This window comes from Scyliorhinus torazame, chromosome 4 (assembly GCF_047496885.1).
Source record: "Scyliorhinus torazame isolate Kashiwa2021f chromosome 4, sScyTor2.1, whole genome shotgun sequence".
NCBI lineage: Eukaryota > Metazoa > Chordata > Chondrichthyes > Carcharhiniformes > Scyliorhinidae > Scyliorhinus > Scyliorhinus torazame.
In genome coordinates this window covers 157,737,898-157,765,199 of record NC_092710.1, presented here as the reverse complement: position 1 = coordinate 157,765,199, position 27,302 = coordinate 157,737,898, and positions in this window count along the sequence as shown.

Below are 27,302 nucleotides of genomic sequence, written 5' to 3'. Positions count from 1 at the left end.
CTATTCTATTTTCCTACTTCACCTTTGATTAATGACTTTACTGCCTTCAGGACACACGTTGAATTTAACAATTTCAGACCCTAACCTCTGCCTGTGTTTCTCTTTTTCTTCGTGTGCATGCATTTGTGGACAGCAGCTGTTCGTGTTGATAAGGAGCAGGATTGGGAGCAGTTTAGAATTCAGCAAAGGAGGACCAAGGGATTGATTAAGAAGGTGAAAATGGACTACAAGAGTAAGTGTGCGGGGAACATAAAATCTGACTGTAAAAGCTTCTATAGGTATGTGAAGACAAAAAGATTGGTGAAGATTGGTAAAGGCCCTTAGAATCAGAATCAGAAATTTATAATGGGGAACAAAGAAATAGCTAACCAACTAAATGTATACTTTGATCCTATCCTCACTAAGAGGACACAAATAACGTACCAGAAATGTTGGGGAACACAGGGTATAGTGAGAAGGAGGCACTGAAATAAATCTGTATTAATAGGGAAGTGGTATTTGGGAAATTGATGGGATTTAAGGCCGGTAAATCTCTGTGACCTGATAATCTACATCCCAGAGTATTTAAGAAAGGACACCTAGAAATAATGGATGCATTAGTGGTCACCTTCCAAGGTTTTATAGACTGTGGAACAGTTCCTAAAGATTGGAGGGTAGTTAATGGAACCCCACTATTTGGAAAAGGAAGTAGACAGAAAACTGGGAATTATAGACCAGTCAACCTGATGTCGATAATGGGGAAAATGCAAGAGTCAATTATGAAAGATTTAATAGCAGAGCACTTGGAAAACAGTGGCAGAATCGAACAGAGTCAGCATGGATAGATGAAGGGGAAATCATGCAAGACAAATACATTGGAATTCATCAAGGATGTAACTAGTAAAGTTGATGAAGTGGTTTATTTGGACTTTCAAGTTTATTTGGACTTTCAAAAGGCTTTTGACCAAGTCCCGCAGAAGAGAATACTATGTAAAATTAAAGCGCATGGAATTGGGGTAGTGTATCAAGATGGATAAAAAACTGGTTGGCAGACAGGAAACAAAGAGTAGGAATAAACAGTCTTTTCCTGATTGGCAGGCAGTGATTAGTGGAGCATCGCATGGATTGGTGCTGGGACCCAGCTATTCACAAGATAGAAATTAATGATTTCAATGAGGGAACCAAATGTAAGATCTCCAAATGTGCAGGTGACACAAAGTTGGGAGAGAGGGTGAGCTATGTAGAGGATGCAGAGATGTTTAAGTGTGATTTGAACAAATGCATGGCAGTTGCAGTATTATGTGGATAAATGCAAGATTATCCACTTCGGTAGCAAAAACAGGAAGGCAGATTATTTTCTGAATGGTAATGAATTAATAGAGGGGAATATGCGAGACCTGGCTATTCTTGTACACCAGTTGCTGAGGGTAAACATGTAGGTGCAACAGGTGGTAAAGAAGGTAAATTGTATGTTGGCTTTCATAGCAAGAGGATTCAAGTACAGGAGCAGGGATGTCCTGCTGCAATTATAAAGGATCTTGGTGAGACCACACCTGGGGCGGGATTCTCCGGTCCGTGCTGGGATGGAGAATCGGCGGAGGACCGCGTGAATTGCGCCACGCCGCCCCGACGACGGGACGCGATTCTCCGCAAAGCCATTAGGACGTGGCGCCGGTCGGGGGCCACTCTACGTGGGCCCCCCCGCGATTCTCCGGCCCCAATGGGCCGAGCAGCCGGATAAAAAATACAAGTCCCGCTGGCGCCGTTCACACCTGCTCTCAGCCGGCGGGACCTCGGCGTTGAAGGGTCCGGGGGCAGCCTGTGGGGGGGAGGGGGAGGGTCCAACCCCGGGGGGGGGGCTCCAATGTGGCCTGGTCCGTGATCGGGACCCACTGATCGGCGGACCGGCCTCTCTGTCTCCCAGCCTCCTTTCTTCCGCGCCGGCGCCTGTACTCCTGCGCCATGTAGGGTCGGGGCCGGCGCTGACAAGGGAGACACCGCGCATACACGGAAATCGCGCCGGTGGGACTGCGCATGCGTGGGTTCGAGCCGGACCCACTGCACATGCGCGCAACCCCCGGCGCCCATTCCACGGCCAGATCAGCAGCTGGAGCGGCATGAACCACTCCATCACCCTGCTGGCCCTTTGTGGGGCCAGAATTGCTGATCTTGGGGCCGCGTCCGACGGCGTCAACACTTAGCCTCAGGATCAGAGAATCCCGCCCTGGTATATTGTGTGCAGTTTTGGTCTCCTTATGAGAGGAAGGATGTTCTTGCTCTTGAGGGAGTGCAGCGAAGGTTTACCAGACTGATTCCTGGGATTGCACGACTGACATATGAGGAGAGATTGAATAGGTTAGAATTATATTTGCTGGAGTTCAGAAATCTGAGGGGGAATCTCATAGAAACTTATAAAATTCTCACAGGGCTAGACATGTTTGATGCAGGAAAGATGTTACCAATGGTGGAGAATCAGGAACCAGGGGTTGCAGTCTGAGGATGCGGGGTAGACCATTTAGGACAGAGATGAGGAGAAATTTCTTCATCCAGTGAGTGGTGAGCCTGTGGCATTTGTTACCACAGAAAGCAGTTGAGACCAAAACATTGGCAGTAACCTCCATGCATTGGCGGAAACTATGACTCGCTGATATTGAGTGAGAAAAGTGCACACTTACCTGCACTCCAAAATTGCTGCAAGCTTTCCGACACCGGCAGCAGCCTCTGGCCTGTGTCGGGACACTTTGCGCAGGCCGCAGTGCAGGGCAGTTTCAATGTAGCCATGCCCCCTTATGATGGGGAAACTAAAGGAATGCTCATTGAGGTCAGGGATTTTAACTGCAGGTTTGTATTGAAGACAACAAACGGCAGGTTTCGCAGTTGTTTCAAAGATATGTTAAATTTCTTTTTACATTTTTTCATTCTTTCTTTTCGACAAGCAATGCTATTATTATTGGTTCTTTAAAGTAATTTTTAATTTTACTTTTGATGATTGAAGATGATTATTAATTAATATTTGTAAGTGAACATAGGGATTGTTATTTGTTTTAAACTTATGAAACTATTGAAATCTGGACTATATTGTGGTATAACTTTACATGTGGCATTGTTAAAAGTGTTTGTATATTTTAATTTAGAATATGGCGACTGAAAATTGAGTTGAGAAGAAGAGAAGTCAGAACTTCTTGGACCACGAACAATGGAGATTCTTAAAGCAGGACTGATGGATCTGTACTTTGTTAATATATTTATGCGTCGCCGCACTATATATTAATCGACAGAACTTGAGACTGAGCTTCTTGGGTGAAGTAAAGTATAGCTTTATTTGTGGCAGTTTTAAAGTCTACTGATCAAGTCAAATTTTATGCGAATACAGAATCTAGAAAGTTTGTTTGTCCAACGCAAATACAGATGGTTGAGTTGAATTGAAAATACAATTCAGTTCGTGGTAATTTCTTCAGATCAAAATGCACAATACAAAAATGAAACAAAAGGAAATAGTAGTTTGCAGAGCAAAGTAAGGAATAGCTTTCAAAGATTAGGCTAAAGATGATTTCTGAGAGAGAGAGAAAAAAGGTTCTCTCACGGCCTCATAAGGAAATCATAATCTTTAAAGTTCTGTCCCCTTTCTGACTGTGATTGAGTGAAAATAATTATAATTCATCTCATTTGACCAAAATGTCTGTCTATCAAGTTTTAAGAGATAATGTGGCATGAGAGAATTTCTATATGTTTCCATAATATGGTGTGATCAAACCACCTGTTTAACACCATGTTTTCTAGAAGTGGGATCTTTGCCCAGTAATGATAACAATGAGTTTACTCTGCAACGTGGCCTTGTAGTGTGTATGGTCAGTTTTCAAACTGACTTCCTTATCAGATCTTTTCCCATGCGCTCAGCCTTTTCTGCTATCATGGCTAATATATGACTTTTAATAGCATAATGTCACTAAATCATTTCTTCCTTTAAACTTTTATTACCTATAAGAAAAGTAGATTTCAATCAAGGACAAAGCGTAAATAACATCGCCTATCATCTCCTTACAGACCTGCAGCAGGGGTTATTTACTTTAATTATGTTATTCATTTACAATGATCTCATAATTAAATGTTGTGTTTTGATGTTTCAGTAAGAAGTTTGTAACGTGTAATGGAAAACACTTATTAACAAAAATAATGTTAGAAATACAAAACTTTGATGCCATGTTAACATTTAACATAACGTTTAATATTAGCAACTGCTGTATGACATTTTGTCAGCCTTAGCTGATAGAACCTGCCTAAGTTTTCACAAAACAGGCTGAAGACTGGTTGCAGCCTTTTAATCAGAAGTTAAATTGTCACATGCCTGGTTGGATAAAGAGAGTGTTTCAAACCTGCTTCTGGCTGCTCTTGAAACTTAGCTCTGCAAAATGGATGTTTTCAGAACATTCTGGAACCAAGCCCCAATCAGAATTGACAGCCTGTCAAAGACTTCGGCACTAGAGTTTCGGCGGGCCCCTCCCGGCGATTCTCCGGCCCGCGATGGTCCGAAGTCCCGCTGCTGTAATGCCGGTCCCGCCGGAGTGAATTAAACCAGCTCCCTTACTGGCAGGACCAGGTGGCGCGAGCGGGCTCCGGGGTCCTAGGGGAGTACGGGTTGATTTGGCCCCGGGGGGTGCCCCCACGGTGGCCTGGCCCGCGATCGGGGCCCACCGATCCGCGGGTGGGCCTCTGCCGTGGGGGGACTCTTTTACTACTCGTCGGCCGTGTAGGTCTCCGTGATGGCCGACGCGTAGGTGACCCCCCCCCCGCGCATGCGTGGGGATGACGTCAGCAGCCACTGACGCTCCCGCGCATGCACAGACTTCCGCTGACCGGCAGAGTCCCTCCGGCCCCGGCTGGCGTGCCGCCAAAGGCCTTCCACGCCAGCTGGCGGGACGGAAACCACTCCGGCTTGGGCCTAGCCCCTAAGGGTGAGGGCTTGGCCCCTAAAGGTGCGGAGAAATCCACACCTTTGGGGCGGCCTGGCGCCGGAGTGGTTCATGCCACTCCACCCCGCCGGAACTCCCCGCCCCGCCGGGTAGGGGAGAATCCCGCCACTGGATTTCAAAACAGCTGGTTGGTTGCTAGCCAAATCCATCAAAATGACATCATGCGACCCTACCACATAGCACACTGCAGCAAGGGTTGTGCCTCGGCCAGTTCAAATAGCAGCCTGCAGCGGGGGCAGGGGGGTCCAAAAGTCTGTAGTTTGTAAGCAGCCAGAAAGGCAGAAATGAAAAGGGACACAAGAATCAGACATCAGACAAGCGCCGGGCATGTCCAGAACATGTGGGCGTGATTTTCTGGGCTCCCCGAGCACCTCACACACCTGTCCACCATCCCAAAAAACCTACTCATCCTCGCCCCTGTCATATGCGCCCTATGGACAACTTTGAACTGTATTAGGCTGAGCCTGGCGCAGGAGGAGGAAGAATTAACCCTACTCAGGGCATCAGCCCACAGATCTTCATCCAGCTCCTCCACCAGCTCCTCCTCCCACTTACCCTTTAACTCCTCCACCGGGGCCTCCTCCGCCTCCTGCAGCTCCTAATAGCTCGCCGAGACCTTGCCTTCTCCAACCCATACAGCTGAAATCACCCTGTCCAGAATCCTTCGTGCTGGGAGCAGCGGAAACTCCCTCACATGCCGTCTCACAAACGCCCTCACTTGCATGTACCTAAAAGCATTCCCAGGAGGTAACCCAAATTTCTCCTCTAGCGCCCCTAGGCTCGCAAAAGTCCCATCGATGAATAGGTCCCCATTCTTTTAATCCCAGCCCGATGCCAGCTCAAAAAACCCCCATCCATCCTACCCGGAACAAACCTGTGCTTCTCTCGTATCGGGGACCAGATCGAGGCCCCCACCTCGCCCCTATGTCACCTCCACTTCCCCCAGATCTTCAGAGTCACCGCCACCACCGGATTCGTGGCGTACCTTGTCGACGGAAGCGGCAAAGGTGCCGTCACCAGCTCCCCCAGACTCGTACCCGCACAAGACGCCACCTCTAGCCTCTTCCACGCTGCCCCCTCTCCCTCCATTACCCACTTACAGATCATCACCACATTAGCTGCCCAATAATAACCACATAGATTTGGCAGTGCCAGCCCCCCCTGACCCTGCTACGCTCCAAAAACACCCTCTTCACCCTCGGGGTCTTATTCGCCCATACGAATCCCATAATACTCCTGCTGACCCGTTTAAAAAAGCCTTGGGGATTAGGATTGGCAAGCACTGGAACACAAACAGGAACCTCGGGAGGACCGTCACCTTGACCGATAGCACCCTACCCGCCAGGGAGAGTGGCAGCATATCCCATCTCTTGAAGTCCTCCTCCATCTGCTCCACCAACTGTGTCAAATTGAGCTTGTGCAAGGCCCCCAAGCTCCTAGCCACTGGATGCCCAGGTATCGGAAGCTCCTCTCCGCCCTCTTCAGCGGTAGCTCGTCTATCCTCCTTCCCTGGTCCCCCGCATGCACCACAAAGAGCTCACTCTTCCCCACGTTGAGCTTATAGCCTGAGAAGTCCCCAAACTCCCTAAGGATCCACATAACCTCCGCCATCCCCTCCACTAGGTCTGCAACATATAACAACAGGTCATCAGCATATAACGACACCCGGTGTTCCTCCCCCCACCGGACCAATCCCCTCCAGTTCCTAGACTCCCTCAGTGCCATGGCCAGCGGCTCAATTGCCAGCGCAAACAACAAGGGGGATAAGGGACACCCCTGTCTCGTCCCGCGGTACAACCTAAAGTACTCCGACCTCCGCCGATTCGTAGCCACACTCGCCACTGGGGCCCTATAAACAGCCTGACCCATCTTATGAACCCTTCCCCAAACCCAAACCTCCCAAGCACTTCCCAGAGATACTCCCACTCCACCCGATCGAAGGCCTTCTCCGCGTCCATAGCCGCCACTACCTCCACTTCCCCCTCCACCGAGAGCATCATGATCACATTTAAGAGCCTCCGCACATTCGTGTTTAACTGCCTGCTCTTCACAAACCCACGTCTGGTCCTCATGGATCATCCCCGTGACACAGTCCTCAATCATCGTAGCCAGCACCTTCGCCAACAACTTAGCGTCTACATTGAGGAGCGAAATCGGCCTATACGATCCACATTGCAATGGATCCTTATCCCGCTTCAAAATCAACGAGATCAGCGCCCAGGACATTGTCGGCGGCAGGGTCCCCTCCTCTCTCGCCTCATTGAAAGTTCTCACCAGCAATGGGCCCAGCAGGTCCACATACTTTCTGTAAAATTCAACCGGGAACCCGTCCGGTCCCGGGGCCTTCCCCGCCTGCATGCTCCCCAATCCTTTAATCAGCTCCTCAAGCCCAATCGGCGCATCCAAACCAGCCAACTGCTCCTCCTCCACCCTCAGGAACCTCAGTTGATCCAAGAATCGCCGCATCCCCTCCCCCCGCCTCCGGGGGCTCAGACCTATACAGATCCCCATAAAAGTCCCTAAATACCTCGTCTATTCTCACTGCAATCCGCACCGTATTCCCCCCTCCATGTCTAATTCCACCAATCTCCCTCGCTGCCTCCCTCTTACGAAGCTGATGTGCCAACATCCGGCTCGCCTTCTCCCCGTACTCATATACTGCCCCGTGCATTTTCCTCCACTGTGCCTCTGTTTTTCCCGTCGTCAATAGATCAAATTCCATTTGGAGGTTTCGGCGCTCTCTAAGCAGCTCTGCCTCGGGGGCCGCTGCATAGCTCCTGTCCACCCTTAATATCTCCCCCACCAATCTCTTCCTCTCCCTCCTCTCTCTCTTCTCCTTATGGGCCCTAATGGAAATTAGCTCTCCCCTAACCACCACCTTCAGAGCCTCCCAGACTACCCCCACCTGCACCTCCCCATTGTCGTTGGCCTCCAAGTATCTTTCAATACACCCCCGCACCTGCCCGCACACCCCCTCATCCGCCAACAGTCCCACATCGAGGCGCCACAGCGGGCGCTGGTCCCTCTCCTCCCCCAACTCCAGCTCCACCCAATGTGGGGCGTGGTCCGAGATGGCTATAGCCGAATATTCCATTCCCTCCACTTTCGGGATTAGTGCCCTACTCATTATAAAGAAATCTATCCGGGAATAGGCACTCTAATGCTGAGGCTTTAGGATTCAATCCCTTTGCCTCGGAGACCTTGGGCGAGTGCCATTTGGTACTGATCCCCATAAACAGGAACGGTATTTGTGAGGGTATCTAAGGGAATTGGAGGCCCACAGCTGCATGCCTTTTGGGCAGGGTGGTGCTCTGGCACTGCCAGTGCCAACCTGGCACCCTGGCAGTGCCACCTGGGTGGCATCCTGGCACTGTCGACATGCCCAGGTGGCATTGCCAGCTGGCAGGGGCACTGCCATGGTGCCAAGTTGGCACTGCCAAGGTGCTAAGCTATATCTTTTGCAATTGGGCCGGGGTTGCCCACCGTGGATGTTAGAAGGTGTGGGGGGGGGAGGGGGGGGGGGGGGGGGGCTGGGGATGCTCTTATGTGGCATTCGGGCGGGGGAAGTCAGGGATTTTATTTGTGGCGTCCCTACTCTCACGGCAAGGGGTAGTTCTGCCGAACGGAGTTCTCAATTGTAAAAAATTGGGAATGCCTAGCCGCGTGTTCCCTGTTTATGCCCCTTAATCGACATGAGTAGTGTTGAATAGCCACGTGTTTCTCGGCACAGCGAGTGCCAGGAAACATGTGGCTAAGTGCACTCGCTCGGGGTCTTTGTTCCTTTTTGAGAAGATTGTGCCCTAAGTGTTGACGCCAACGCAGATTCAGTGGACTTTTACGACAGAGAAACCGGCGCAGCATCCGGGCGATTCCTGTTAAGGGGTTAGCACCGGCGCCACGTGGAACACAATCGATTCTAATGCCAAACGCTGCCGGATTCGCCAGATCCGCGATTGACATCCAAAGGCTGACAAGCTGTAGCCGCATATAAACAATTGTCCCCCACATGCACTGTCCCAACCAACAAGATAATAATAATAATAATAATCGCTTAGTGTCACAAGTAGGCTTCAATGAAGTTACTGTGAGAAACCCCTAGTCGCCACATTCCGGCACCTGTTCGGGGAGGCTGGTACGGGAATTGAACCCGCGCTGCTGCCGTTGTTCTGCATTACAAGCCAGCTGTTTAGCCCACTGTGCTAAACCAGCCTCTGGCAGCAAAGAGAGCAGCCCCGAAGTTCACAGACGCCGATCTCAAAATGCCATTAGATTCAGTGGTGGAGAGGCAGATGACACGGTATAGCGGTTCGGGAAGGAGACTGCCCGCTGCTGCCATTCGCCGTGCTTGGGCGCAAGTGCCAGAGGCCGTGAGTGCCATGGGCAACACCCTCCGGACGGGCTAGCAGTGCCGGTAAAAACTGCACAACCTCCTCGGGGCGGCCAGGGTGAGCAGGCAGCAGTGTGCCCCAACACTAACTCCATTCCACCAACGATTTCCCTGAGGCCATCACCTACTTACCTCCTGGGCTGCATGCATTGGATTGTCTAACACTGTTGTTTTATGTGTTCCCCTCCCCCGACCCAGGAGAAGGCAGCGCACAACCACCTGGGTGAGAGGAGACAGGAGACCGCTGGACCTGCGGCCCCTCACCGTGGCAGAGCAGAGGGCCCTGGATGTGGTTGGCGGCTCAGAGGAAAGCAAGTTCGCCGAGGTGGTGCTCAGCCCCGGGCGAGGAACTGAGACCCCCCTTAGTTGCAGTTCCCTGTGACACGTGTGTCAACCCCTCCCCAACATCATCCCCACACCACTCTTACCCCCACACCACCCTTAACCCCATGCACACCGTCACCCTACACTACCCCACACCACCTCCCGGCCCACAGTCTAATCATGCGTCTTGTCTTGTGTCTTGCAGGATCTGCTGAAGATGGGGCGGGTACATCTGACATCCCCCGTCCCCAGCCAGTGCCATAGCCGGAGCACCCCCGTGAGCCAAGCAGTGATGGCAGCAGCTCGGTCACCTCCTCCTGAGACTCAGGACACCCGGAGCTAGAGTTGGAGGATCACAGTTGCCTCCAACACCCTCCACCATGCCAGACACACTCACCTCGGTTGGCCACATTAATGAGGAGGCCCCTGGGACACTCTCTGGTGCGTACCACACAGTTGACCCGGTAGGAACACCCGAGGGGGCAGACGATCAGAGGGCAGGCCGACCTGGGTCTAGAGCATCTGGAACAGGTAGTCCCATCCATGGTGGAGATGCAGTTGTGGAGCCAGGACTACATTAGGGGTTCTTGGGGAGCATCCATCACCTGCAGGTGCAGTTGGAGGAGTCCAAAGTGCAGCAGCAGGAGGTAATGCTAACCATACGTGCCACCCACGCCAACACTGCACGGGTGGCATCCATGGTGGAGGCATTTGGACGATGATTTTGGCTTTGGATCAGCATGTCCAAGGCCTGGGGCATTCTGTGCAGGAACGGCCCACGCCCAGGACAGAGTTGCCGCCTCACAGGCGACCATGTCCCGGAGCCACCTGGAAATCGCAGCTGTGCTCCTGAGCGTGGCCCAGTCACGGCAGGCCATGGCTGGGAACATCAGCGGAATTGCCCTGGCGCTGGCTGACCTGCTGCACACACAGAGGGAGGTGGCCCAGTTACAGAGGATGATGGTGCAGTCACTGGCTGATGTGCCACAAACCCAGAAGATGGTGGCACAGTCGCAGAGTGATGTCCCAGATGGATATGATCCACTCCCTGTGCTCCATGGCATTGAGCAGGCAGAACCTGGTCGAGCCCAGAGCAGGCCTCAGTTGGCTAGGACTGGCAGCGGCAGGTGTTGGGGAGCATCAGGCGATAGCTCTGCTTGCACCCTTGTTCCATTGAGTAGCCCGGAGGCCATTGGCAACCCCGAGAGTGGAGGAGAGGTGCCGGAACACCGCAGCACCTTGGACTCCCCTCCACTCCCCTCCTGCCCCTGGCGCATCTGGTGGGCATCCAGGCCTGGTCGCCCCCGAAGACACCCGCCAACGGGGACCCTTATCGCAGGGTGGGAATCACAGCAGGCGGCCTTCACTCCTGCTGTACCATCTGGAGATCGACCTATACGTAGCCGTAAGGCCAGAAAAGTAGGCACCAGTTAAATTGGCATGGGTGCAGGACTCAGTTTAGTTATAGGTGCTTGGGTACAAACCTGTATATGTTGTTCACAATAAACACCTGTTACCACTGATACAGCCGGCCTCGGTGCTCTGCCTGATTGGTGTGAGGGGTGGCTGGTCTGGGCTGGCAAGGGAGCACGGGGTGGGGGGGTATGGGCGGATGTGTGGGGCGGTGGAATTTGCGGAACCTGTTGGTGGCCCATGCTCCCCATCGTCCTCCCCCCACCTCCCGACTGTCCCCACCACTGCCACCCCAGGGATCCAATGGGTCCGTGTGATGGAGTGGGCAGCTCGCATGCAGGGGGACGATGGGAATTGCTACCGTGGGCAGGAGTCAGACGTCGCCGTACGATGCCAATCACCAGAGCTCATCGCAGAGCGGGTTGTCATCATCATCCCATGGACCAGACCCACTGTTACTGCCAACACAGGGCCCCCACCCCGTAGTGCAGATGGTATGTATCACGGAAGGGGTTGCAGGCAGGGGGGTGGCCACGGGGATGTTAGGGGGTGTGGGGTTGGATGCAGTGTCTGTGCCCCTGGCCAGTCCACCCTCCATTTCGTCAGTGAACTTGGAGGCTATCAGAGCGGCCCGTGCGCGTTGGCCCTGGCACACAAGGGGTGCGACCTGCCTGCCTGGACTCCATATTATGCCCACCCTCGCCCTCCTCTGCTGCTACCTGCTCCTCTGCTGCCACTCTGCTGCTGCCCACTCCATTGCTGCCCGCTCCGCTTCTGCCTGCCCGCTCCGCTGCTGCCCACTCCGCGGCTGCACGCATCATTGCTGCCCGCTCCGCTGCTGCCTACTCCACTGCTGCACACACCACTGCTGCCCGCTCCGCTGCTGCATACTCCGCTGCTGCACGCACCACTGCTGCCCGCTCCGCTGCTGCCTACTCCGCTGCTGCACGCACCACTGCTGCCCGCTCCGCTGCTGTATGCACCGCTGCTGCCGCTCCATTGCCACACGTGCTGCTGCTGCAGCTTCCACCTCTTCCTCGAGCAGTGCCCACTCGTACAGCTGCAGGGTTTCCCCCAGGGCTGCTCTAATCAGCAGGAAGTTCACCATTGCTAATTGTATTCCAGTATCCATTGTCTGCAGGGGGTGAAAGGTCAACATATTAGCATGGTGCATATGCCCGTGCCCAACCAGGTCCACCGGACTACATGGTGGCGCCGGTTGGCACTGTAAGATCCCGCCCCCGTATGTCCCTTTCCCCCCCCCACCAATCCCCGCATCCGTGGTCCCGTTGGTGCCCGGCCTTGTAGGGCCTCTGGCCCTGGCGCCCGTCCCAGATGTGAGGGGTACCATTGGCTGGCACTGCCCTCTCGTCAGGGACTACTGTGGGTGTTGCCCTGGGTGGGCTGGCGGTGGGTGGTGGCCAGGTGGGGTGGGGGTGTAGGGGCAGGGGGATGGGTGGTGTGGCGGGGGGGGGGGGGGGGGATCGGGAACCTGGCCCATCAGAAACGGCGAATTGCAGAGGTCCCGGAGAAAATCGGGCCAGGCCTGCTAATGATATGCAAACGGTAGCTACTGTACATGTGTTCCGGAATGCATTGACGCCGCTGTTGAGGTGACGGAAAATCGAGATTTGGCATCGGAACGGATTCTCTGCCCAATCGCCTTTCAGGATTTCGGCTTTGGCCAATGGAAAATCCTGCCCTATATCTTCCTTTCACTTTATTTGCATTTTAAACATATTTCTAAACGCTAAACACTAATAATATAAAACATTAATCAACCAAAAAAATGTCTCCGGCCTGAGCTTGATAATCTTCGACTGAGAAGTAAAAGTGCAAATAAAGGTGTAAAACTTATCTAATGTCGGGGCAAGTCGGCCAAGTTAGTGCTGTCCCAGAATTTGTCATGCAGCAGCTCCAGCGCAGTGCATGAGTTCAAGCTGTGCAAAAAAAAGCCTGCCGGGAGTTTGAAGTCACGCGCTTCCAGGGCGCATTCCCATGCGTCCGCACATCTGGGCAGTCGTGCCATGCCGTACCGTGCGGCGCCATGCATGTCTGGTGGTCCAACAACTTAAATTGTTGTTCCGAAAGGAAGTTGCAGGCCATTGCTTCTTTTGTCGAATAGATGGCATTTTATAAATATGCAGTGATATACAAATGTGTAACAAATTCAATTTTCTCTTAATTAATAGTGTAACTGTTTATTGTCACAGTAAATATTTTTCCTTAGGCTGGTGCAAATTCATAGGCCATGGCACATTAGGAAACTATTTTTCAGAAAGGGAAAAGTAGATCAACTCACAGGGAGGAAAAGAATAGGAGATGTTGATGGGGTTAGACCAGGAGGGGTGGGAAGAGGTTCATGTGGAATGAAAACATCTGCAGCAACCGGTTGGGTCAAATGGACCTATTTCAGTGCTGTCAGTAAGGTGTAATTAAAATGTTATATGAGAACACATAAGACATATCTGCCAACAAACAATTCATATTTGATGTGAGCTGAAGCTCTATTTCAGCAGTCAATATATTGGACACCTTTTCACCTGGGACCAATTCCACACCTGTATCTGTGGAGTTACATGTCCCTGCAGGCTGTGCAGGTAGAGGTGACACTTGGCTATCTATTGGACAGAATTCATCATGCTATAACCAGAAAAGTGGCAAAACAAGTGGATGTTGCTAATGGAACACAATAGAGGTGCGTGCCAGCAAGCAACTTGTCAAAATGTATTCTTTTGAAATTGGGTCGGATTTCCTTATGCACTCTTATCCTTTTCTAAGACATATATAATTGGTGGCTGGTGATGCTATTGCTTCCACTCTCTTTCTCTGCCTCGTCTCATGTCAATTTTGTAATTCTCACCATATCAACTGTCAGACCTTAACCCTCTGCTTCCAATAATTGCATCCCTCCCTCTGAACATAGTCCCAATATTTTATTTGTCCATTCTTTGCTTCTGACTATGCAATTTTGACAAGCCCAGTGCTCTCCATTAAATTCCTGGTGACATTCATGGGCATTAGTCCAAGTTGGCACCTGACCCAGAAGGCCATTGACATGCTCTATGTGCACAAGGCTGCAAATCCATGGAAGAGTGTGCAGAGGTAGAGGGCTTCAATGTGCCAGTTTAGAGTGAGCAGCAGATCTCATCTACCAGCTGGTGGCAGGGTGCAAGTTTGGACAATATGAAATATGAATTCCGACAAGCTATTGAAGGTGACAAGGGCAGCAATAATCTTGAATAACAATACCAGGAACCATCAACTTTTTTGGAGCTCCACTTCTGAGGTCGATAGCTATGATTCTGATTGAGGAATATATACTTTGGCGTTCTAGATTGCATTGTGGATTTTGGTGAGCCAACTGACACGTTTCATTATTGTCAGCAGCTTTTAAGGTAGATTGCAGCAGTGCGAGCATGAGGTACTCGAAAGGCTAGTGGAACAGTCTGGAAGAAACAAGCTGGATTTTGATCTTGCAAGGAATGATGGAGTGTGTAGTGACTTAATGAAAAATTACTGAGTGTTGCAAAGTCTGGGATAAACTCACTTGCATTGTTCCAGTTGATTTTCATAAAGCTTTTGATCTAGTGCCTCATGCAATTTTTGCACAGAAGCAGGAAGCTCTGGAGAGACACAAATCTAATTAAAACCCCAAGCCGATTAGCGAAGAAAAAGCAGGGAAGTTCCTATCCAATCCCCCTTAGCTGATCAAAGTTAGTCCAGCAGATGATTCTAGTTGTGATTAATGTGATGTGAAGCCTGCCCCTTATGTGACAGCATGGGCCAAAAACAGGTCAGGTTCAAACATGAAATAATTCAGTGAATCAGTGTTCACCAGACAAGCCAGCAGCCTGTTCCGCATGTCTACTTAAAAGGAAAGGGTAAATTAAACAGCCTGAAATTCTCCTTAGATCGTAGTAATCTTTGTGAGGGCCACGAAGAATCCAGCACGAGTTTTAAGGATGCAAAGTAATAACATTTATTTACAATAACATATATATATAACAGCAGCAGCAACTTCCCTTGCTGCATACTATTCCTGCTGGTTCCAAACTGGCCAGCTTTATTTATACTTGGAGTTTACTAGTGGTTTCTCCTCATTGGGGAAGCTCATACTCTGGACAATCTGGACTCGGGATAATCTTCACCCTTAGCACCTCATACATCACGTCAACGAATCTCCGCCAAAATCCCTCCAGTTTCGGACAGGCCCAAACCATGTTGTCATGGTTATTGACCCCCCCTCCCGCCCCCCCCCCCCCCCGTGCACCGTCCACACCCATCCTCCACCCCCTCAAAAATATGCTCATTCTGGCCACCGTCATATGCGCCCTGTGGACTACTTTAAATTGAATGAGGCTAAGCATCGTGCATGAGGAGGATGCATTCACCCTCCTCAGAGACTCCTCCTATAAACCAGCCTCTGATACCCTCCCCAGCTCTTCCTTCCACGTCCGCTTAACTTCTCCTATCAGGGTAACCTCCCAGACCATTAATTCTTTGTAAATGTCTGAGACTGTCCCTCACTCACCCCTGTTTTCGGCATGACCTAGACCTGCAACCCTGAGGGCGGCAGGTCAGGAAAGGCTGGGACCTGTTTCCTCACATAGTCCTGCACCTGTAAGTACTGGAATTAATTCCTGCTGAAAACCGAAATGACTCATGTTACGATCCTGTTCACGACCATGAACATTTGAATAAAAAATCTGAACTCCCAGCAAATTAACCAACAGAATTATGACACAATGGGCGCGATTCTCCGACCCCCCACCGGGTCGGAGAATCGCCGGGGGCCGGCATGAATCCCGCCCCCACCGTGTCCCGAATTCTCCGCCACTGGAGAAACGGCGGGGGCGGGAATCGCGCCGCGCCGGTCGGTGGAAATCCCCTGCCGATTCTCCGGTCAGCGATGGGCCGAAGTCCCGCCGCTGTCATCCCAGGCCAGCCGGCGTGGATTGAACCACCTTTTGAACGGCGGGACAAGGCGGCGCGGGCGGGCTCCGGGGTCCTGGGGGGGGGGGGCGCAGGGCGATCTGGCCCCGGGGGGTGCCCCCACGGTGGCCTGGCCAGCGATCGGGGCCCACCGATCCACGGGCGGGCCTGTGCCGTGGGGGCTCTTTTTTCCTTCCACCTTCCCCATGGTCTCCACTATGGCGGAGGCAGAAGAGACGCCCTCCACTGTGCATGCGCGGGGATGCCGTGAGCAGCCGCTGACGCTCCCGCGCATGCGCCGTACGGCAAAGTCATTTCCGCACCAGCTGGCGGGGCACCAAAGGCCTTTCCCGCCAGCTGGCGGGGCGGAAATCAGTCTGGCGCGGGCCTAGCCCCTCAAGGTGAGGGCTCGGCCCCCCAAGATGCGGAGAATTCCGCACCTTTGGGGCGGCGCGATGCCGGACTGATTCGCGCCGTTTTTTGCGCCGGTCGGCAGACTTCGCGCCGATTGCGGAGAATCCCGCCCATGATTTCCAGTTTTTGAAGAGAAACTAACTTTATTATGCATCAAAAAGAATTAAGCACAATTAACCTACAACTATAGTTTATCATTACTTATGCTCTGAACTCAGTTTTACATTTTACTTCCTCTCAAGAGTTTTCTTAACATACAAAATCTTTAAGGTGCATTCATGTTTCTGGGGACCAATCCAGAGGTTTGCCACATCTCTTCAGAGTTTATTTTCTCCTTAATATTCCCACTATTCCTCAAGGTACAAATACCCTCCACCTTTTCTTTACTTACCTAATGATATGGGTTGTTTCAGTTGCTTGTTTGGATTTTTGACAGATATCCAACTGCTAGCAACCTAAACTTGCTCACAATTTTCCAACCTAATGCTTCTTACTGCTTTCTGCTTCAAGGCTCTGTGAGGACTACTGTCAATTTCTTCCACTAGCTGCTAGCTGGAGCAAATTTTCAAGCTGCTCATTCCCTCATGAAATCCAAATTGCATTCCATTGGGTAAAATTTGAAGTTAGTACCTTCTCTGCTTGAAATGCAGGTCTTAACTGGCTATCACCTCCCATTGGCTCTCTCAATCTGGTGAGATGCAGTCTTTTACAACTACCAGTCTTATTTTCAGAAAGAATCTACAATTTGAACTGAAATTCCGGCTTCTGTCAGCAAATCCACACAGATAATTCAAACAAAACAACTTCTAATCAAGACTCCACACTGAGGGGCAGCATGGTGGCGCAGTGGGTTAGCCCTGCTGCTTCACGGCACCGAGGTCCCAGGTTCGATCCCGGCTCTGGGTCACTGTCCGTGTGGAGTTTGCACATTTTCCCCATGTTTGCATGGGTTTTGCTCCCACAACCCAAAAGATGTTCAGGCTAGGTGTATTGGCCACGCTAAATTGCCCCATATTTGGAAAAAAAAAAGAATTGTGAACTCTAAATTTAAATAAAAAGATTGCACACTGAATCACTATCACAATGGTACCATGGCATGCTTTGGGATGAGTCAACCAGAAATGCAAATGAATTATTTTACGTTCATCATAATGTTTAGATTCTATAATCCATATGAATGATTTTTATTTTTAATAGAGTTTACAACTCTCTTTTCCAGAATTTCTAGCTTTAAGCTTCTTTTATTGAGCTAAGAATAGGCACCCTGGCTGTACCCAGAGGTCCAAATATTGGCCATCTATTGTTCAGAATTTAAGCTTCTAGCACTGATCTTGAAGATAAACATAGGTTAGCTTTAAAATATAATTAACTCCAAGTTTACTTTAATTACATCAATCAGTATTGGTTATCAGTTTCTCAATAAGATGCCTCCAATTTGTTTCCCCACAGTTTAAACCTCAATTCTCAAAACCAAAGGTTATTTTTCAAAACACACAGCATGCAATGGTGTCCTTCAGGAAAAGTAACTCTTGGAACACAATTTGATGTACATGCAACTCTAGAGCACACTATGTGATTGATTTTCAATGCCCTCAGCTTGGCAAGCAAATCAGCTGTAGGCATGAACAGTGCTACCCAAATCCTGAGAATAAATGAAAAACCCTAGAGTGGTGACATCTGTGTGTACTGAAATATTCCTGTCTGGAAGGTAGTCCCAGTCTGAAAACCTGAAACAATAAGCAGTGGTGCTGTAAATAGCACTCTTCCTTGCTTTCTAACTTTTTTTTGAGGCAGATAAACAAAATTCCCTGCACTGAAGAGTATGAATTTTTCATCTTTTGCAGCAACTATCCTTATGGCTTCTCTCAGTGATGCAAAATATTTTTCTTCAGAAAGAGGGAAAATGATTGAACAGCAATTTCCTGCTACGCTTGACTCCAATTCCATTTTCTCTCAGACTCCACGTGTTGCCAATCCAAGTTATTCCACTGGCATGATTCTGCAAGTCTGACAATCTCATAGTGCTCTTGTTTCCTCAGAGGCTGATGATAAAATTTATCCATGCATCTCAGCTTGCTTTATTCTCCTTTGAATCAAAATGAATGACCTCTCCAACTAAACTTTAATCTCTATTATTCAAGTCAGAATGGATACAATGATGCTTGGAGGCATGATTGAATACTGTCACACAGTGGTTAGCACTGCTGCCGCATGGTGCCAGGGACCCATGCTCCATTCCGACCTTGGGTGACTATCTGTGTGGAATTTGCACTATCTCCCCATGTCTGCGTGGGTTTCCTCCAGGTGCTCCAGTTTCCTACCACAGTCGAAAGATGTACGGGTTAGGTGGATGGCCATGATCAATTGCTCCTTAGTATTCAGGGATGTGCAGGTTGGGTTAAGGAATAGGGCGGTGGATGGGGGAGTACACCTCGGTGAAGTGCTCTTTTTGAGGGTCAGTTCAGACTCGATGGGCCAAAAGGCCTCCTTCTGCACTGTGTTGATTCTATGAATAGGCAACCAAACTGGAACCAGAAATCTTTTGGCATTGATTTGTGTTGACTTTCAGCAATTCATCTGGCTTGCTGACTGCTAGTATCTTACCAACATTGTTGGATTCTTACCAATATGTCAGTTCCTTTACTGTTTGGGAAAAGTAAGTGTTTCAATTAACATGCATTATGATAAATTGCTCTTCTATAGGCACCACATTTTAAGAGACTGGCATTGAAGCCAGACACCTGACTTTATCTTTTACTAGCACCACCCAGAAATATAAAATACTTGTCTCCAGAGACCTTGGGAGCTGTAATTATTTGGTTTTAGGTCTCTTTTACCAGCTTGCTAAATTGTGGAGTTGATTTCACCTGTGTCTCTAAGATCTGAGGTTAATTTTAACCTTTGTCGATATTGTAAAAGAGGCAATATTGGATCAGCCTTCAATCCCATTGTAGCGCACAATGACTTACGAGAGACGAATAGAGATGAAGTCGATGAGGCTTTATTAAGCGTGACTTGTTACCCGCAGTTCAGCAACAGACTGGAGCTGCGGGGAGAACTCCTGGTTCTTATACTCCGCCTTCAGGGCGGAGCTAGAGATCAACAGCCAACCAGGACCCGGGATCTGTCAGCCAATGGCATCAGGGCTTCACAGTCCCACATGACCCCTAATGCATACTACCACATTCACCCCTTGTTAAAAATGAACCCGGCGGGGTGGTGCTTCGCATGGTGGTAGGGGTTTACAAGGCCGGTCCTGGGAGGAAAAACTTTTGCATGTCATTACAGTGCCCTACACTTTGCCCTACACTGGGCTATGTATAGGGTTTGTGAACTATTTACAATATTCGTAAGAAGAAAAAAAAGAACATTCTCGTTAAAGTCCACAACATTCTTGTGTTACACCGATGCCACGAGTCGGGCGGTCTGGTCTTCCTTGTCGATCGCCTCAGCCCCGGTGGTGGTGCCGGTGCTTGTTCCAGTGTTGTCGTCTCCGGGAGCTTTACAGTGTCTGCTTCTGCTTCACTCCTGGTCGGACATGGGAGGAGGACCGATCCTCCCGGGAAGGGGGCGGTCGCGGGGTGCGCCGGTGGCAGGGAGGGGGTGATTGGTGTCGGGGGGGGTGTGCGTGTTGCCGGCGGGCGGCAGGTCTCGCAGGGAGACCGTGTCCTGTAGGCGTACTGCGGGTTCGCGTGGAGGAGGTGAACCCTCTCAACCAACGGGTCCGACTTGTGCGCCCCCACATGTTTCCGGAGCAAGATGGGTCCTGGGGCCGCCAGCCAGGTCGGCAGCGACGTTCCAGAGGAGGACTTCCTGGGAAAGACAAGGAGGCGCTCATGAGGCGTTTGATTAGTGCTAGTACACAGCAGCGACCGGATGGAGTGGAGAGCGTCCGGGAGGACCTCCTGCCACCGTGAAACTGGGAGATCCCTGGACCGTAGGGCCAGTAGGACGGTCTTCCAGACCGTGCCGTTCTCCCTCTCTACTTGCCCGTTCCCCCGGGGGTTGTACCTGGACGTCCTGCTTGAGGCTATGCCCTTGCTGAGCAGGAACTGGCGCAGCTCGTCACTCATGAAGGAGGACCCCCCTGTCGCTATGGATATATGCGGGGCAACCGAACAGTGTGAATATGGTGTTAAGGGCTTTAATAACTGTGGCCGCTGTCATGTCGGGGCAGGGGATGGCGAAAGGGAAACGAGAGTACTCGTCCACCACATTAAGGAAGTATGTGTTGCGGTCGGTGGAGGGGAGGGGCCCTTTGAAATCCAGACTGAGGCGTTCAAAGGGACGGGAAGCCTTGATCAGGTGCGCACCATCCGGCCTGAAAAAGTGCGGTTTGCACTCTGCGCAGATGTGGCAGTTCCTGGTGACTGTACGGACCTCCTCCATGGAGTAGGGGAGGTTGCGGGACTTTATAAAATGGTAGAACCGAGTGACCCCCGGGTGGCAGAGGTCCTCGTGGAGAGTTTGGAGACAGTTTATTTGTGCGTTGGCACATGTGCCGCGGGATAGGGCATCGGACGGCTCGTTCAGCTTTCCGGGACGGTACAAGATCTCGTAGTTGAAGGTGGAGAGCTCGATCCTCCACCTTAAGATCTTGTCATTTTTAATTTTGCCCCGCTGTGCATTATCGAACATGAAAGCTACCGACCGTTGGTCAGTGAGGAGAGTGAATCTCCTGCCGGCCAGGTAATGCCTCCAATGTCGCACAGCTTCCACTATGGCTTGGGCTTCCTTTTCCACTGAGGAGTGGCGGATTTCTGAGGCGTGGAGGGTTCGGGAGAAAAAGGCCACGGGTCTGCCCGCTTGGTTAAGGGTGGCCGCTAGAGCTACATCGGAGGCGTCGCTCTCGACCTGGAAGGGGAGGGACTCGTCGATGGCGCGCATCGTGGCCTTTGCGATATCCGCTTTGATGCGGCTGAAGGCCTGGCGAGCCTCTGTCGACAGGGGGAAGGTAATGGTCTGTATTAGGGGGCGGGCCTTGTCTGCGTACTGGGGGACCCACTGGGCGTAATATGAAAAGAACCCCAGGCAGCGTTTCAGGGCTTTGGAGCAGTGGGGGAGGGGAAATTCCATGAGGGGGCGCATGCGTTCGGGGTCGGGGCCTATTATCCCATTGCGCACTACATATCCCAAGATGGCTAGCCGGTTTGTGCTAAACACGCACTTGTCCTCGTTGTATGTGAGGTTCAAAGCTTTAGCGGTCTGGAGGAATTTTTGGAGGTTGGCGTCGTGGTCCTGCTGATCGTGGCCGCAGATGGTTACGTTGTCGAGATACGGGAACGTGGCCTGCAACCCGTGTTGATCAACCATTCGGTCCATCTCCCGTTGGAAGACCGAGACCCCGTTTGTGACGCCAAATGGGACCCTTAGGAAGTGGTATAGTCGCCCGTCTGCCTCGAAGGCTGTGTACTTGCGGTCACATGGGTGGGTGGGAAGCTGGTGGTAGGCGGACTTGAGGTCCACGGTGGAGAAGACCTTATATTGGGCAATCCGATTGACCATGTCGGATATGCGGGGGAGAGGGTACGCATCTAGCTGTGTGTACCTGTTGATGGTCTGGCTATAGTCTATGACCATCCTTTGCTTCTCCCCTGTCTTTACTGCTGCCACCTGTGCTCTCCAGGGACTATTGCTGGCCTGGATTATGCCTTCCTTCAGCAACCGCTGGACTTCGGACCGAATAAATGTCCGGTCCTGGGCGCTGTACCGTCTGCTCCTAGTGGCGACGGGTTTGCAATCCGGGGTGAGGTTTGCAAACAAGGATGGGGGTTCAACTTTGAGGGTTGCGAGGCCGCAGATAGTGAGTGGGGGTATTGGGCCGCCGAATTGGAATGTTAGGCTCTGCAGGTTGCACTGGAAGTCTAATCCCAGTAATGTGGGCACGCAGAGTTGGGGAAGGACGTAGAGCCTGTAGTTTTTAAACTCCCTCCCTTGCACCGTTAGAGTCACTATGCAGAACCCTTTGATCTGTACGGAGTGGGATCCTGCAGCTAGGGAAATCTTCTGCGTACTGGGACGGATGGTCAAAAAACAGCGTCTTACCGTGTCGGGGTGGATGAAGCTTTCTGTGCTCCCGGAGTCGATCAGGCATGGTGTCTCGTGTCCGTTGATCAGCACCGTTGTTGTCGTCGTCTGGAGCGTCCGGGGCCATGCTTGGTCCAGCGTCACTGAGGCCAGACGTGGTCGCAGTGTCTCAGCGTCTTCTTCGAACCCCGTGGAGCCGTCGATGCTGGGGGGGTCCATTGTTGTCGTCCGAGATGGCGGCGGGGGTGAACAAAATGGCCGTCCCCATGCATCGCACATGGCTGGGGGTCCCAAGATGGCGGCGGGGGTGGACAAAATGGCCACCCCCATGCGTCGCAAATGGCTGGGGGGTCACAAGATAGCGGCGCCCATCCTCCCCTCGTGGTGGCCGGGACCCAAAATGGCGGCGCCTGCGGGTCGCACATGAGGCGCTGGTAGGGTTGGGGAGCGTTTGGGATGCGCTGGACTCTTTCTTCTCCGGGGACAGCGGCGACCCCCCGGGACCGGCACACAGCCGCGAAATGGCCCTTTTTGCCGCAGCTCTTGCAAATCGCTGCGCGGGCCGGGCAGCGCTGCCGGGGGTGTTTCGCCTGGCCGCAGAAATAGCAGCGGGACCCCCGGGATGACCTGGCATCTGAACCGCGCAAGCCTGTGAGGGGGGTTGTCGCGATGGGGGTCCACGGAGCCCAAGGGGCTGCCGCGCGGTCGGGGCCGTCCGCGCGGGCGTTTTGCGCGGCCACATCTAGGGACGCTGCAAGGGCCCGTGCCTCTGAGAGTCCTAGCGATTCTTTTTCTGACAGTCTTTGGCGGATTTGGGGAGAGTTCATACCTGCCACAAACGCATCGCGAATTAACATGTCCGTGTGTTCAGCCGTATTTACCGGCGGGCAGCTGCAGGCCCGTCCCAAAATTAGCAGCGCGGCGTAGAATTCGTCTAGCGATTCTCCGGGACTTTGCCGTCTCGTTGCGAGTTGGTAGCGTGCGTAGACCTGGTTCACTGAGCGAACGTAGACGCTCTTTAGTGCTGCGAACGCCGTCTGGAAATCCTCTGCGTCTTCTATGAGAGGGAAATTTTCCGGGCTTACCGTCGAATGCAGGACCTGCAGTTTCTGGTCTTCTGTGATCTGGCCGGGGGCCGTTCGGAGGTAGCCTTCGAAACAAGTCTGCCAGTGTTTAAAAATTGCTGCTGAGTTCACTGCGTGGGGGCTGATCCTCAGGCATTCCGGGACGATCCTGAGCTCCATAGTCCTTTAAGCACGCTTAATAAATTGTAGCGCACAATGACTTATGAGAGACGAATAGAGATGAAGTCGATGAGGCTTTATTAAGCGTGACTTGTTCCCCGCAGTTCAGCAACAGACTGGAGCTGCGGGAAGAACTCCTGGTTCTTATACTCCGCCTTCAGGGCGGAGCTAGAGATCAACAGCCAACCAGGACCCGGGATCTGTCAGCCAATGGCATCACGGCTTCACAGTCCCACATGACCCCTAATGCATACTACCACACCCATCAATACACATTATTGACTATGCTAGATTAGGAAATATTACTTAAAGGGATGACAGTGGCTAGGCAATGGCAAACATTCAAGGGGCATATGGGTGAACTGCAACAATTGTTTATTCCTGTCTGGCACAAAAGTAAAATGGGGAAGATGGCCAATCCATGGCTTACAAGGGAAATTTAATAATAATCTATATTAGTGTCACAAGTAGGCTCACACTAACACTGCAATGAAGTTACTGTGAAAATCCCTTAGTCGCCACACTCTGGCGTCTGCTCGGGTATTCAGAGGGAGATTTCAGAATGTCCAATTCACCTAACAAGCACGTATTTCGGGACTTGTGGGAGGAAACTGGAGCACCCGGAGGAAACCCACGCAGACATGGGGAGAATGTGCAGACTCTGCACAGACGGTGACTCAAGTGGGTTTCGAACCCAGGACCCTGGTGCTCTGAAGCAACAGTGCTAACCACTGTGCTACCATGCCGCCACTAGAGATAGTATTCGATCCAAGGAAGAAGCATACAAATTGTCCAAGAAAAACAATGGGTTTGAGGATCGGGAGCAGTTTAGAATTCAGCAAAGAAGGACCAAGGGATTGATTAAGAAGGGGAAAATAGAGTACAACAGTAAACTTGCAGGGAACATAAAAACTGACTGTAAAAGTTCCTATAGATATATGAAGAGAAAAAGTTTGGTGGAGACAAATGTAGGTCCCTTACAGTCAGAAACAGGGGACTGTATAATTATAAGTGGCTGAGCAACTAAACACATACTTCAGTTCTGTCTTCACAAATGAGGACACAAATCAGATACCAAAAATATTGTGGAACGCACGGTTTAGTGAGAGGGAGGAACTGAAGGAGATCAATATTAGTAGAGAAGTGGTGTTGGGGAAATTGTTAGGATTGAAGGCTGATAAATCTACACCCCAGAGTACTTAAAGAAGTAGCTCTAAAAATAGTGGCTGCATTGGGGGTCATCATCCAGGATTCTATAAACTCTGGAACAGTTACTTCAGGTTGGAGGGTAACTAATATAACTCCACTATTTGAAAAGTGAGGTAGAGCGAAAACTTGGAATTATAAACCAGTAAGCCTGACGTCAAAGATTTTACAGCAGAACACGAAGAATATAGTGACAGGATTGGACAGGGTTAGCATGGATTTATGAAGGGGAAATCATGCTTGACAAATCTACTAGAATTCTTTGAGGATGTAACTAGTAGAGTTGATGAGGGAAGCCAGTGGATGTGGTATATTTGGTCTTTCAGAAGGCTTTTCACAAAGTCCCAGATAAGAGATTAATGTGTAAAATTAAAGTGATTTAAAAATTTAAAAATTAAAGGATTAGGCATAGTGCATTGAGATGGATAGAAAGCAGGTTGGCAAACAGGAAACAAAGAGTAGGAATTAATGGGTCTTTTTCAAATTGGCAGGCAGAGACGCGTGGGCAACCGCAGGGATCGGTGCTACGACCCCAGCTATTCACAAGATATATTAATGATTTATATGAGGGAACAAAATACAATATCTTCAAATTTGCGATTTGAGACCAAGTTGGATGGGAGGGTGAGCTGTGAGGAGGATGAAGATCCTTCAGTTGATTTGGACAAGTTGAGTGAGTGGGCAAATGAATGGCAGATGCAGTATAATTTGGAGAAATACCAGGTTATCCACTTTGGTAGCAAGACTGAGAAGGCAGGCTTTTATCTAAATGGCCATAAATTCAGAGAAGGGACTGTGCAACAAAGCCTGGGTGCCCTCATACACTAGTCACTGAAGGTAAGCATGCAGGTACAGTGCCGGTAAAGAAGGCAAATGATATGTTAGCCTTCATAATGGGAGTATTTAAGTGAAGGAGCAGGAATGTCTTGCTGCAATTATACAGGGCCTTGGTGAGGTCACGCTTGGAATATTGTGTGCAGTTTTGGTCTCCTTATCTGAGGAAGGGTGATCATGTGTCATGTGAGAGTACCGTTAAGAAATGGGTGTTTATTACTGCAGTGAAGTCAGAGAGTGGGTGGAGCTGGGCTGTCTGTCAACTTTTTACTTTTGATTTAGGCTTTTTGCTGCAGGGTGGGTTTCGTTTCATTTTAGTTTTGGAGAAGCTGCAATCACAGCAGGATGTGTGTGAATGTCTTCAAGCTTATGAGTGTCCATTTGCTGATTTCAACGTGGTAACTGTTCTCAGGAGTTAAGTTAAGCCTGATGTCTTTCTGTAAAAAGGTGGTTTTAAGTCTTATGGATGTTAAAAGGAAAGCTGAAAGGAATCCGTAGTGTTGTAGTCTTTGGGGGTTGTATTTGAATTAATGGTTGCTAAGATGTTCACTGTATGTTTTAAAAAGGTTAACTTGAGTTCATAGAATAAACATTGTTTTGTTTAAAAAAATACTTTTCCATTTCTGCTGTACCACACCTGTAGAGTGGGCTGTGTACTCCCCATACCACAATCTATTAAAAGCTGTGGGTCAGATGAACTCCATGATACACTTTGGGGTTCTCTAAACTCTGGCCCATAGCAAATTGGGGACTCGTCCGGGATAAAAGTCTATCTATTGGATTGGCTGAGTGAGCGAAAGACAGTGAGGGGTGAGCATATTGTGGTTGCTTTTCAGATGTGGTATTCCAGTTTAACACGGGAGTGTGTTGTGGACAATGGCTCTTTCAGAGGCTCTGAAGTTTTGTGGGGGTGGAGACGGTCACACGCAGTACCTTACAGACAGAAACGAAAAGCAGACTGTAGATTTGGCAAAAACATAGTTAACATTACCTGACAAAATGCGAAAAGATGAGTTAATTATGGTGGTGGCTAAGCATTTAAAGTTGCTGAAATACAGTTTGACTCATTGGAAACGGCAAAAATTCAGTTACAAATTAAACAAATGGAACATGAGAAAGAACTAAAGCAGCTTGAATACGAAAGAGAGAGAGAGGAAAAAGAAAGAGGGAGAGAGAGAGAGGAAAAGAAAGAGAGAAAGAGAGAGGACAAAGAAAGAGAGGGAAATAGAGAGGACAAAGAAAAAGAGAGAGAAGAAAGGAGAAAAGAAAGAATAGCCCTAGCAGAACAGAAAAAAAGTGAAAGGGAGATACAGATCAGGGAAAAAGATGAAGAGAGAGAGTTTGAACTTCAGAAAATGGTCATGAAACATGAAAGTTAGTTAAAATTGACAGACATAAGAGAAATGTACAGTTTGAGGATAGTGCTGAGGATAGTGAGAAAGAGCATCAAAGTCGAAGGCTTGGTGGGAATCTATTTAAATATGTCCCAGCATTGCCAAGGTTTGATTAGAAGGAGGTAGAAGCCTTTTTCATTTCATTTGGGAAGGTAGGGAAACAAATGAAATGGCC